This window comes from Neomonachus schauinslandi, chromosome 6, assembly GCF_002201575.2.
Source record: "Neomonachus schauinslandi chromosome 6, ASM220157v2, whole genome shotgun sequence".
NCBI lineage: Eukaryota > Metazoa > Chordata > Mammalia > Carnivora > Phocidae > Neomonachus > Neomonachus schauinslandi.
In genome coordinates, this window is record NC_058408.1 from 54,186,519 (window position 1) to 54,201,149 (window position 14,631).

At 38.2% G+C, this 14,631-nt stretch overlaps 1 protein-coding gene across 4 annotated transcripts in view; it reads right to left on the reverse strand.

Moving 5' to 3' along the window:
* Window positions 1-14,631, reverse strand: part of DNM3 (dynamin 3) — a 576,371-nt gene that overhangs the window by 293,674 nt on the left and 268,066 nt on the right. The window lies entirely within an intron of this gene.

The following is a 14,631-nucleotide window of genomic DNA, read 5'->3' on the forward strand; positions in this document are numbered from 1 at the left end:
GATTATTACTATTACTGTTGACATTATTATATGATCAAGAAAGTGCAAATCAACAGTGATGGGATGGATCATTCAAACAATGATATTTGGACATTTGCTCCCCTGGAATAAAATTTTAACACTAACTATTTATTACTATTGTCACTGTCAATAATCACTGTTCTCAGTGCTTTACATACACAAATGCATTTAACCACAATACTTCTAAGAGGTAGATACAATAATCACATCCCTTTTGCAAATGAGGAAACTAAGGCACAGAGCCACTGAGTAGCTTGCCCATGGCTGGCAAGTAGCAGTCAAATATTGAAGCCTGACAGTCAGGCTTCAGAATCCATCATGCTCTTAACACCTACACTCTGCTCCCCAAGTTAGTGCCTTACCTTCTGCTATGATAAATCCCAAATGGATTACAGAGACAAATGTCAATAATGGCTTCATAAAAATGCTATAAATACATGGGTAAATGTTTAACTGTTCTCGAGGTGGACACCACCTTCCTAAACATAAATGAGGTAGGAAAAAATTAGAGAAAAAGAGCAATAGATATTACTACAAAATGCATTTTAAAACTTTACCTCAAAAACCTTGTAAGTAAAATTAAAACATAACAAAAGTTAATGGGAAAAAGAGTTGTTAACAAAACAACAAATGATCAATACCATAATTATATAAAAATTCTGTTACGAATCAAAAAAAATTCTGTTATGAATCAAAAAAAGTATAAGAACTTTCAAAGAGAATATAAGCAAAGGCATGAACAGTCCATTCAGAAAAAAGAATACTAGTGTTCAATACACATGAAAAATATTTCTCTCTCTAGTAAATTATAGACATAAATGACTGAGGTTAAGGATAGAAGTATGTGAGCAGCAGGAAAATAATTTCATTTTCATATAGCTAAATATAAAAATCTGTAAAACTATCATTAGAAAGTATAAGCAAAATAAAATATAAATGCTGCAAAAATTGAAAAATTTGTCTAGATCAAAATTGTAACTTTTTGTTATACAGTGAGGTTAAGGTCAAGTGACAAACAAGCAGAAAATACTTGTACCATATATAATACACAATATCCAGACTATTAAAAAAAATCCTAAAGCCAGTAAGAAAATAATGTAACAGTCCCTTCAAAATGGGCAGAGACACAATCAGACATTTCATAGAAGAAGGGATACAAACGTCTCTTAAATATTCCATTTACTTATTTTTTAAAGATTTTTAATTTTTTAATTTTTTTAAAGATTTTTATTTACTTATTTATTTGACAGAGGGAGAGTACAAGCAGAGGAAGAAGCAGGCTCCCTGCTGAGCAAGGAGCCCGATGCGGGATTCGATCCCAGGGCCCTGGGATCATCTACCTGAGCCAAAGGCAGTGGCTTCATTGACTGAGCCACCCAGGTGCCCGAGATTTTTTATTTTTAAGTAATGTCTACACCCAACGTGGTGCTCAAACTCACAACCCCAAGAGCAAGAGTCACACGCTCTCCCAAATGAGTCAGCCAGGCCCCCCCGTCTCTTAAATATTTTAAAGGCTGTATAACTTGTAATAAGTGAAATGTAAACCAAAGTAATATATTATTGTTTTCATCAACTTATCCAAAATTATATAAAATATAACTATCCGGTGCTGGAAATTCAGGTTCTCACATATAGAGTTGTAGGGTCTATAAACTGGTTCAGCTGTTTTAGGAAAAACTGGAAAAAAATAATCCTATCCTCAGGGGGATCATTAAATTAACAATGGCACATCTACACTGTGCAATATACAATAATACTATAATCTCTTCTCAGCCTTTTGGCTAAGATCAAGTGTACAATACCACTATATACCAGTAAGAGAAGTTTAGTTGTCTTCTCTGTGTATTTACATGGAAAAATCTCTAAGACATATCATTAAGTGGATAAAGTAAGTTCAAATATATTTGCTAAGCATCTACTATATAGCAGGTTCTAAGTGTTACAGATCCAACAATGAACAAAAGAGACAAAAGTCCTTGCTTTTGTGGAGCTTTATAACTATAGTGTAAAATATGTACGATATTTGTGAACATTTTTTTTAAATCACAAACTCTGTGTGTGTGTGTGTTTGGGTGTGTATATGTGTATGTATATGTACTCTAAAATGATAAGAGAGGTTATATCTATGGAGGTGAGTGGGATGGGGTGAGAATCAAGGGTATATCTACTTGATCAGTATTAATTTTTTCACAGTGAAAATGTGTTCATATCTTTCTTGTGTAACAAATGAAAATTATGGCCTCAAAATCATATACTACATTGAAACTTTGTGCTAAATTAGCTATAGGGGCACCTGGGTAGCTTAGTCGGTTAAGCGTCCAACTCTTGATTTCAGCTCAGGTCATGATCCTGGGGTCCTGAGACTGAACCTCATGTTGGGCTCCACGCTCAGCAGGGAGTCGGCTTGAGATTCTCTCTCTCTCCCTTTGCCCCGCCCCTGCACATGCTCTTTCTCTCAAATAAATAAATAAATCTTAAATAAATTAGCTATATAGTGCACATAAGGGAAGGCTTGAACAACAACAACAACAACAAAAAAAAACACTTGAGGAGCAATTTCTGCCTTTTTTTTTTCCAATTTTTTAAAAATTTTATTATGTTATGTTAGTCACCATACATTACATCATTAGTTTTTGATGTAGTGTTCCATGATTCATTGTTTGCATTTAACACCCAGTGCTCCATGCAGAATGTGCCCTCCTCAATACCCATCACCAGGCTAACCCATCCTCCCACCCGCCTCCCCTCTAGAACCCTCAGTTTGTTTCTCAGAGTCCATAGTCTCTCCTGGTTCGTCTCCCCCTCCGATTTCCCCCCCTTCATTTTTCCCTTCTTACTATCTTCTTTTTTTTAATATATAATGTATTATTTGTTTCAGAGGTACAGGTCTTGCCATTTGCAACAATGTGGATGGAACTGGAGGGTATTATGCTCAGCGAAATAAGTCAATCAGAGAAAGACATGTATCAGAATTTCTGCCTTTTTAGAGTAATAGCTCTATCCTGAAAAACTACTTAAGAAGTCTCATGGCCGGGGTGCTTGGGTGGCTCAATCAGTTAAGCTTCTGCCTTTGGCTCAGGTCACAATTTCAGGGTCCTGGGATGGAGCCCCACATCGGGCTCCCTGCTCAGTGGGGAGCCTGCTTTTCCCTCTTCCCCCCTGCTTGTGCTCACTTGCTCTCTCGCTCTCTCTCTCAAATAAATAAATAAAATATTTTTTTAATTTTTTAAAGAAGTCTCTGTGGCCAAGAGACCAGATGATGAGCTAATTGGTGAGGAATGGGAATGTGAGCAACCTTACTGCAATGAAGCCTCAGTAGATGGGGGTGAGCCAAGCACTGGTACTCCCCAGGCCTGGAATCAGGAGCAGTAAGGGATGGACAGTGGCGGGGCAGGGCAGCCAGTGCGGGCTATCACAAGCTTGGCTGAGGAAGAAAACCAGCAACTTCTGGTGTTGGCTGAAGTAGCAACCGTTGTAGAACCCCTCTACCACTCAGGTGCCTATGTAGGAAAAGAAAAGTAGAAACTTCTCTGAGATGTGGAACGGAGATTAAAGGAGTGGAAATGAAAACGGTGAGAGCTATTCATTCAGATCCCAATGTCCATAAACATTGTAAACAGTCATAAACAGGAAGACACTAAGATGTCATTTATCTGTTAATTCAGGGGAACATTCAGATCCAAAATTAAAGTGGCTAATAAAATAATAGTGAGAGAAAACAAAATGTTTAAATGTTATAAAAACTCCAGAGAATTCAAATCAACCAGGCATTTAACTTACTGGGAATCAAACACATCATGCTTTGTTAAAAAATAAAAGGGGGAGGGGCGGGGGTAGAGAAAAGCAGAGGACAAAAGAGACAGAGGGAGGAAAAAAGGGGACGCAGGGAAGGAAGGGGTGGGAGAGAGGAAAGAGAAGCACTTAGTTTGCTCAGGTGCCCTTTTCCTTGGAGAAACAAGACCAAGCCTCTACAGCCCCAAGAAAAGACCACAGCCGAAACGCGGGGCTAGATTCTGCCCACTGAACGCATTTTTCAAGGTAATTTTGAGTAGATAGGTTTTTCTCCTCACCAATTTTAAGCCCTAAACCTTCAATTAAGATGTAACTTGACTGTAAAAATAGAGTAAGGACATCTGTGTATTTTCTGGAAAAAATTATGAGGCATACATCAAATGCTATTCCAAATAAAAGTCTAGATTTTAAAAGATGCAGAACAAATTAGCAGATAATACATTTCACTAAGTGTGGCTTTCACAGATTCCATTCTCTATTTTATTAAAATAAAAATTATTGTATTTTATAAGCTATTGATTGGCCCCTCTGGAAGTATTTTCATTGAATTGAAGGAAAAGAGGAAACACATTCTAACAGCTATTACAGTTTTTCATTGTTAATCAGTGCTATGAAGTGAACATTAGTATTCCCCCAAAATATATATATTGAACTGTAACCTCTGATGGGATGGTATTAGGAGGTGGGGCCTTTAGGAGGTAATTAGGGTTAGATGAGGTCATGAGGGTGGAGCCCCCAGGATGGTATTAACACCCTTATAAAAAGAGGAGGAGAGGGGCACCTGGCTGACTCAGTTGGTAGAGCATGTGACTCAATCTCAGGACCATGAGTTCAAGCCCAACGTTGGGCATGGAGCCTACTTTAAAAAAAAAAAAAAAAAGAGGAGGAGACACAGGATCTATCCATCTCCCTTCGTGTACCAAGGAAGGGCATGTGAGAACATAACCAGGAAGACGGCCCTCACCAAGAACTCGACCACAACGGCACTTCGGCCTCAGAATTCTAGCCTCCAGAAGTGTGAAAAATAAATGTTTGCTGTTTAAGTCACCCAGTCTACGGTATTTTGTTACAGCAGCCCAAACAGACTACCACAATCAGATTAATTTATACAAACCTAAGTTCACTCTATTCGGGATCAATCAGCTTTAGTTGAAGAACAAATTTAAGGAATAAATAAAACTAACGGTGGATAGATTTAAGTGATGTGACTTGCTATAATTGAGACTGAGATTCTTGATGCAATTTACAACCTGTTAGAAGCAGTGGTTAAACACTACAATGAAGAGAACAAAGACTAGAATCAAATTGCCTGGATTTGAATCCTGATGTGTCATTTAGAAACTGTAAGACTGGACACATTACTTGGCCTCTCCCTGCCTCAGCTTCCTTATCTGTAAAACGGAGATTAAAATGGAGATAATCAGAGCACCTACCTCCTGGGGTTGTTGGGAGGAGTTAATGAGTTAATGCCTGAAATACCTAAAACCAAACCTGAAACACTGTAACTAATCCACGTTAACTACCATGATTTCTACAGAACTGAGAGGAGTGGACAGTCATTCATCCCTTTACTTTTTTTACTAAATACAACTTTCGGGCTTGGGAGGTTTTGAAAGTGCAAATTCCCAAATCCTAAGATGGATTTATAGCTCCACGCCATATTTGTCTGTCTTTCTGTCTGTTGGTTTCCCTCTGCCCTCCCCTTTCCCCATTCCTGCCCTCTCTGGAGGGGTGGGGTAAGACTGGGGAGAAGATTAGCTGAGGCAGAACATGAACTGAGGAAAAGGGAGTTTGTGTATTATCACTTAAAAGTGTTCAATGTTTCCTTTTTTTCCCCTCATGATGAATCTTTGTATGCCTCAAACTTTTGAGAAAAATAAATTCTCAAGAAGCAATCCTAAAAAAAAAAAAACCCAATTAATCAAAATGATATTTTAATGGCACCATGCAGGACAGAATAGCACTGTTTTATCTCAATAATACAAAGTTACTATGTTCTCAAAACAGAATAATAAAGAAAATAGCTTTTAAAGCTCCAATGGCCCAATTTATAAATTCTTAGTTTAATAAACTCTTAAAGTGCATCAGCATCCTGTATAGCTAAATCCCAGGTAAAGTCTTATTATAATAAGCCATAAAAAGAAAGAAAAAAAGAAAGAAAGAAAGAAAGAAGAAAAAGAAAAGAAAATCTGCAAGTGCCCAAAGTGCAGTGAGTTGAATACTGTCTCCCATAATTCGCATCCATCTGGAACCTCAGAATGTGACTTTATTTGGAAATAGGGTCTTTGCAGATGTAATTAGTTAAGGTGGGGTCATACTGAATTAGAGTGGGCTCCAGATCCAATGACTGGTGTCCCTAGAAGAGGAGGGGGGACAGAAACAGACACAGGGGGTTAGAAGCCATGAGAAGGTGGAGGCGCAGAAGAGTCAGGCTGCCACAAGCCAAGGAGTGCCAGGAGCCGCTAGCAGCCAGGAAGAGGCAAGAAAGATTCTCTAGAACCTTCACGGGGTACATGACCCTAAAGGCACTTTGATTTCAGACCTCAAACCTTCCAGAACTGTGAGAGAATACATTTCTCTTATTTTCAGTCACTCAGTTTGTGGTACTTTGTTACAGCAGCCCTAGAAAACTAATGCACCAAAGAAAATGGCAGTCTCAGAATTAGTTTATAAACTTAAAAATTTAAATATCAGACTAAGTGGCAACAAACAACACTGTGTTCTTCTGACAGGAAAGAAACACAGCTTGTAACAACAGATCTCATTTTACACATATGATACATGCTAAAACAGCGGTGATATATGCATGTACTGACATAACAAGTTATATTCCCACTGACTTGAACTGCTCAATTTTAGAAATGCTTCCTAAAATGCAATCTACTGTATCTAATAAAATTATACTTACATTTCTTTGCTGATAAGGGGCATCTATGTAATGTATAATTAATACAGATAAGCATCATACATTCTTAAAGGTATATATTCTATCTTGCCACAAATCTTTGATAATTTTTATTGAGTTTTTTTCTTCTAAAAAAACAACAAAGCACTAAAACGCCAGTATAACATTGACAGTTTTCATTAAAACTGGCCACCTTGAAAATCAATAGAGCAAAAATTCAATTCTTCCTACAAATAATGTTTTTTAATGTACTTCCAATTAAAAGAACTTTTTTTTTTTTATTTTATTTATTTATTTGACAGCACAGATAGGCAGAGCAGAAGGCAGAGGGAGAGGGAGAAGCAGGCTTCCCACTGTGCAGGGAGTCCTAAAAGAACTTGATAAAGAAGTGCTAACTGGTTCTAAAAATTTATAATATCTATTTAAAAATACATTAAACTGCTTATTAGAATATTGGGGTGGCAGGTATTTTTCTTCTTCTATACTCAGAAAGCTGTCCTCAAAAATTAATCCATGAACCATTATGGATATACAGAATTCATTGTTGCTTTGTAGCAATCTTCCCACTTCCAAGAGAGGAGAAGGCTCAATTAGAAAATAAAAGCAATTATTTTACTATCTTTCTTGAACACTAACAGAGTAATACAAATATACAACAACAACAATAATAGTAACAAGCACTTTATACAGGGCTTACTATCAGCCAGGCCCTGTTGTAGGTACCTAACTTGTATTATCTCATTTAATACAAAAAGTTCATGAAGCAGTTACTGTTTTTATCACCTTACTTAGAAACCTGAGAAACAGGAAGTTATATAATTTGCTCCTGGCCACACAGTGGCTTCAGAGTTCCAGCTCTGAAGAACCACTGCCCTATACTACCTCTCAACTGAATATGCCAATAGAAACGGTTTTTGGTTTTTGGTTTTTTTGTTTTTTGGGTTTTGTTTTTTTTTTTTTAAGAAAGAGGAAGATGAAGGCGGAGAGAAAGAGGATGAACTGGAAAAAAATCATTAATCAGTAAATGAACCATAGGGTTTTAATAATGCGGTTATATTCCTTTAAGAAGACAATATACCTAAGAATCCTATTATCCAAATTAAATTGTGGTTAAGACAAACAATGCTCAACGAAGTACCTGTAGCCATCACCTCTGATACACATCCTCCAGTGTCTGTTCTTTCTTCTTCCAACAACAGCTCTGATTATTGTCAGAGGAGCCCAGCCCATCCCCCCATCTTAGCCCATGTGATCTGGCCTAAGCCAATCAGAACACTTCATTCTCTGGCCACAGTAATTGCCTCAGGAATGAGCTGAGATCCAAGCTTGTTCAATCAGAGTGAACCTCGGGAGTTTTTCTGAAACCTCTGGGAGGAAGATTCATTTATTTCTGTTGAATTCAAAGTAGGAAATCCCCTAGGGGCTGATAGCTGTCATATCGCAGTCCTGTGGGGCCCAAGAGCAGAGCAAACAGCAAAGAAGCAGAAGCAAAAAACGGGAAAGGTTCATCCAGTTCATCATGGTTCGTGAAACCCGTTCATTCTGACACTGTTTGAACCATAGCTTAAATAGTACTTAACTTTATTTCCAAAATATTCAAACATGTAAACTAATTAATTCACTTTTTTCCAAGGTCGTGTAAGTTAAGCTTTTCTGAAATTTACACCTGGAAGAATCCTGATCTAGATATTAATACCGGGAAGTCAGGTGAGGGTGGGAGCTGAGTGGCGACCCTGAAAGGTAGAATTAGCTGAACAGAGTGAGGAGGAGAGAGGGCTGGGCTGTAGGTTCTGCTGTAGCCTAGGAAGTTGGCAATCTTTCTTAACCAGTTATAAATTAGCTGAGCAAACTCTCAAGTCTTTCAACATTGGTCTCAAACCATGTACTTACAGAGGTTGAATAGCCAGGGGACTTGGTAGGCATATTTCAGGATGTTGGGATGTGTTGACAACTCTTTGAGATCTGGAGGGGGTCCTACAGAAAAGAGACTAGCTTTCAAGAAGTAGGGAGGGACAAAACCCTGTTCCGATAAGAAAGGTCTTTTCTGCTTGCAGCCAACAATTCAAGAAGTTTGGGAATCCAGTTATCTGGAGACCTGTAAATTTGGGAAAGCTAAATTTCAGACTCCAATCTAAAGTTAGTGGTAGAAGGCACATTGGTGGAAAACAAACCAGACAAGCAGCCCAGGACTGGGAGGTATCGTGATATTCAGGCTCCTGCAAGCACCTGCTCTTCTCCCTGCCTAAAGAAAAATTCTTCCTAATTGTACAATTCTTCCTAAGTACTTCCTAATTGGATGCAGTCTGGGCCAATGAGTTCAGCTGTGTCTTCCTGCCCTAGATTCTTATAACTAAAGGAATGGATTATCAGCCATGTAATCCTCCTGGCTTCAAAATATGCTACACCTTGAATCCAGGAAATTTCATCCTCATTTCTCTTCAGCTGCCCACACCTTCTGAGGACAAACAATGTTCTACCAATATCTGTAGTTATCATTTGTCATTTCCCTCCCCTGGTGTCTGTTCCTTCTAATGAACTCTCTGACCTTCAGGTGGCATTCTCCTGCCCACCTTCAGATACAAAATCCCACTCACTGACTTCAACCTCCAACCCTACCACCTTTTCCCCTTCATCTTGCTATGTTAAGTCCTCTCTTATCTGAGGTTTCACTTTCTGTGGTTTTGGTTACCCACTGTCAACTACAGCCCAGAAGCAGATGATCCTCCTCTGACTTATCATCACAAGGTCAGTAGTAGCCCAATGCCACGCCAGAGTGCCTATGTTGTTTATCTCAATTCTTCTCATCACATAGGCATTTTATCATCCCACGTCAGCATGAGAAGGATGATTACAGTATAAGATATTCTGAGAGAGAGAGACCACATCCACACAACTTTTATTACACTATGTTGCTATAATTGTTCTAATTATTATTAATTATTGTTGTTAATCTCTTGCTGTGCCTAATTTATAAATTAAACTTTATCACAGGTATGTATGTATAGAAAAAAACATATGTAGGGTTTGGTACTACCCACAATTTCAGGCTGGGGGTCTTGAAATGTATCCCCCACAGATAAAAGGGGAACTACTGTACACTTTTTCTCCAATTTCATTAAACTCCCCAGTGCTCTGTCTTGCTCATTTCCATTCAGTTTTCAGTCAGCCCCATCTTTTTTCGTTTCTTTATCTGGGCACAAGTTCAGATTATATTTTTCTGTTTCCCCTGCAGTTAGGTGAGGCCAAATGACTGAGTTCTGGTCAATCAATGGAATGGGAATGCAAAACGTGTGACACTTCCAGGCTGGTCCTTAAAAACTTCCCTCACTCAGGCTTCTTTCTCTTTCCCATCTGCTGGAAGAATAAAGAGGGTTCTAAAGTCCATGACTGGGCGCCTGGGTGGCTCAGTTGGTTAAGCGACTGCCTTCGGCTCAGGTCATGGTCCCGGGGTCCTGGGATCGAGTCCCGCATCGGGCTCCCTGCTCAGCGGGAAGCCTGCTTCTCCCTCTCCCAGTCCCCCTGCTTGTGTTCCCTCTTTCGCTGTCTCTCTCTCTGTCAAATAAATAAATAAAATCTTAAAAAAAATAATAAAAATAAAGTCCATGACTGACCATGTAAAGCAGAGAAGTCCCCCATCCTCGCCACCAGCATCTCAATGACCTTCACTGGAATGACCTTCATTGAACTAAATTGTTATTATACTAAGCTACTGAAATTCTGGGATTGTTTGTTACTTGGTTGACCTGTCCTGACTAATGTCCTGACTAATACGTCAGTCATGAGATTATACAATTCTTTATTTCAACCTCTCTTTTCAAAACTTTAACTCTTTTATTCTCTTGATTTTATTTGCTGCTTCCCTGGAAAAAAACCCAGCTCAGGATATCAATTCCATTGTCTGGTTTCTCAGCTTTATGCTACCTTTTAACTGTAAGGTACAAGAGTAATGCTACCTTCTACAGTAGAAGAGCAATTCACAAGACCAAAAGGACTGGTACAGCCTCAGGTGATCCCCAGTACTGCACAGAACTTTCTATCACTCCACCTATTTTGACAACTTCCCCAGTGTTTCTTGAACTCTAGGAAACATCTATTACTAATTGGCCATTCCCTCCTCGAAATGATTTCTTCCCTTGGCTCTCATTGTACTACTCCCCAAGTTCTCCTACCTCTCTTTCACTTCATAGACTCCTTTTCAGTTCCTCATTCTACCCCAACTCTTATTTTTCCATTATCCTTTAAATCCCTTATTTTCTTCCATACTTTTATCCATTGGAGGCAATTTCATCTACTCCCTTGACTTCAACTACCATGTATACATTGACAGCTGTAAAACATATCTCCAGTCTAGACAAGTCTTGAACCTCAACCCTACTGAGGTCTCAATAGGCACAAAAAATGTAATGAAACGGAAATCACCACCTTCTCCCATCTCCACTGAAATCTGCTTCTCCTTCCCCTGCATTCCCTTTGTCAGTGGATCCTCTTAGCCATAGCCTGGAAAGAGAACTCCCTCCTCCCAACTCCACAACTGTTTATAACTCTTCCCACCCTCTAAATGTATTTTGGATCTGTCCCTTCTACATACTTGTTGCTACCAACATTTGTATTTTACCTGAATTATTCAAAAACATCTTCACCCAATTTCCACATCTCTAGTTTTACTCCTCCAAATCATCCCATGTGACTGATACACAGATCTTTCCACCATGCAAGTCAGATGATATCCCTTCCCTATTGGGAATCCTTCAATGGCTCCCTACTACCTTTGGAATAAATAGTTCTTTGTCTCTTCTCAACTCTAGACACTTCTATACAACATCCCTCTGGACACTTTTACTCCTGTCTCCCACGGTGCCTCATATGCAACATATCTACCCTTCCTAACTCTGAATCCAAATCTGAGTTTCTCACTATATTTCTTTCTCCATGAAGAGCACCACTATCTCACCTGTGCCTAAATCATATATCTAAACAGCATTGCTGACAATGCCCGGCCCTCTCCCCAACATCCAGTTCATCACAAATCCTCCTGAAAGTATCAGCTTCTCCTCAAATCCAGCACAAACATCCGAGCCCAGATCACCATAATCTCTTGTCTGCAATAGCCTCCTAACTCGTCTCCTTTTTCTAACCTTGCCCTCCCTTCAAAACCTTTCACATATAGGCAGAATGATCCTGCTAAAATGTTATGATTGTGCTTACAATGATACTCCATGGCTTTCTGCATCACAAAAAAAAAAAAAGCTTTAATGGAGCTTAGGTCCTGGTGAAGGAAGATGAAAAAATAAATAAACAATATAAGAAGATAATAGATAATGTCAAGACACTAGGGAGGGAAGGTGATTTGAGATCTGATGGCCAGGGCCAATCTATTCCAGAAGTGACATTTCAGGGAGACCTGAAGGATTAGAAGGAGCTAGCCTTGAAAAAGGAGGCAGACATCAATTTGCTTACTTACCATCATCCCCACTGGGCTGTGAGGTCCCCGAGGACAGAACCCATGATTTATTTATCATTCTGTTCTAAACATCTACCACAGTTTTTCATACTCTTAGGTTTTGAATACATATTTGATGCGTGAAGGGATGAATGAAGGTTACCTTTAAATTACTGGGCAGTGCAACTTTCAACTAATCGTGTGCTCACATTTTTTTGTACAAATGTTGACATCCACTTGTGGAACTTTCAAGCTGACAAATTTCTAGGCAGCCAAAAATGAATGGGATTGTCTTTAAAGAGTTTTGCTTTCTTTAATTCCTTCTAAAATATTTCAGAGCACACTCCGTACAGCAGAATTTCTTACAACCAGGAGCCCTGAGGGAATAGCAGAATGGATGAACCACCTGTGGGATAGCACAGGGTATTTCAGCCCCACCAACCATAAAAGCCAGCATCAGTTAACAGACCAGGCTCCAAGGGCCCCCAGCTTTGAGATTCTTAATAGGCAAAAACTTTTTATACAAATTCAAATCAACCTCAGACATTCAGATTCATAAAGAAAATGATTTCAAGTAATTATAGTTCATTTCTGCTAAGCAGCAAAAAAAAATAAAAAAATAAAAAAATAAAAAATTCTCTAAAATATACTGTATTGCATGTAATTACTGATTTGATCTTGGAATATAAGATATTCAGGTTCATAACCCCTTACTTGCAAAGTAAAAGGTTTTTTTTTTTAAACAAACAAGTAGGGGCACCTGGGTGGCTCAGTCAGTTAAGTGCCAACTCTTGATTTCGGCTCAGGTCATGATCTCAGGGCCGCCCCTCCCCCACCTCTCTCTCTCCCTCTAAAAAATTTAAAACTAAATAAATAAAACAAATGAAACAAAAATTTAGCAGCAAAATCTAACCCGACATGAAAATGTTTATCTCTCATTTAATCTACTTAGTGTGACTGTTCATTTGTTTTACCGCAGAAACATGAAGTGTTTAATTAAAGGGTGCTGCCTCTGACTCCATAGGAATATTAAGTATTATGATATATGCAATATATTTTTTTTCTAAAATCCAAAAAGTTCTGATATTAAAGGCACACCTGGCCCCAAGGGTTTGGAGTAGGGATCTGTGCTCTATTATGAGATTCACCCAATTCTATTATCTTGACTTTTAAGACTTCCATAATGTGTGGGCTTTGAAGTACTCAGGGGAAGTAAAGCCACGGAAACACAATTAGCATTATTTTAGCATTTGGAAGCAATATATAATTGAAAACTGTTCTGAATTTCCTTTCCATCTGATTTAAAATATGCACTTACGCCACTATACTATTGCTTTTCCAATAAGTATAAACTTCTATGAGCTACAGCTTCTGATCATGAGGAAAGTTTTATAGATAAATCCGTTATACATCAAGCCTTAATCTGGACATTGCAATCTTCACAATAATTTGCCATAGCTTCTAATTTCCCCAAATGTTTCATTGTTCTCATTTTATAACTTTTGTAATTTTCTTATATTTTATATTTTTTCTCCCAAAAGTTTCAAGAACAGCACCTGCCTGCTGAGAGCAAGGTAAACACTGTTTGCAAGGCACACATCCAGTACCCAGCTGCAAACCTCATTATGAAATTATTTCTGATTTTTACATCCTACAGATATATTTTCATCCTTCTCATCACATAACTGAGCAAACTCAGGTTCAATTTGTCCCAAGCCATATGGCTACTAAATGACAGAGCAGAATTTGAACCCAGGAATGTCCAGTTCCAAAGATTGTTTCTTCCAAAACATCATGAGGCAAATAACTGGCCCATGCTCCAATCTCATTCTCAACTTGAGCACAATTGGAAGAAAGACTTTAAAGCTGTTTCATTTGTGGTAGAAATTAGAGTGTAATGTTTTTTGGGTTTTTTTAATGCCTATGCCAGTAATTTGACAGTATCTTTATACTTCCATAAAGTGAAGATATAGTATCTGGTTTTAAAAGATTCAACTTTAAAGCCATGTAAGATAGCAATTGATGTAATTTGGATTTTATTTTTTTTAAATAAATACAAATAATTGTAATTGAGTAGGCTTATCAACAAATACATCAAAATCAGATGTTTAATATTCACCCACCTTTTAGAAGCACGAACTACATTTATTGGAAATATTATCATACAAGTTGTAGAGAAAGGCTTACACCTTGTAACAACATAGCATAAAGGGACAGAGATGAAGATCATTAATGATTTTAATTATTTTAAGGCCCATTAAAATTAGAGAAATATCAAAGCACCCACAGTGTTAAGGGTTTATTATTACAGCATTTTAGAGTTTACTAGTTCATACCTTTCAATCACAGCAAGTTATTAGCAGTGAAGGGATGAACCCTCCTAAGAGGATTTTTATTTCAATGATACAGTGTTACGGACAAGACAACCTAAGTTTAAAAAAATTAGTAGCAAGCGCTAGTTGAGTTAATCAGT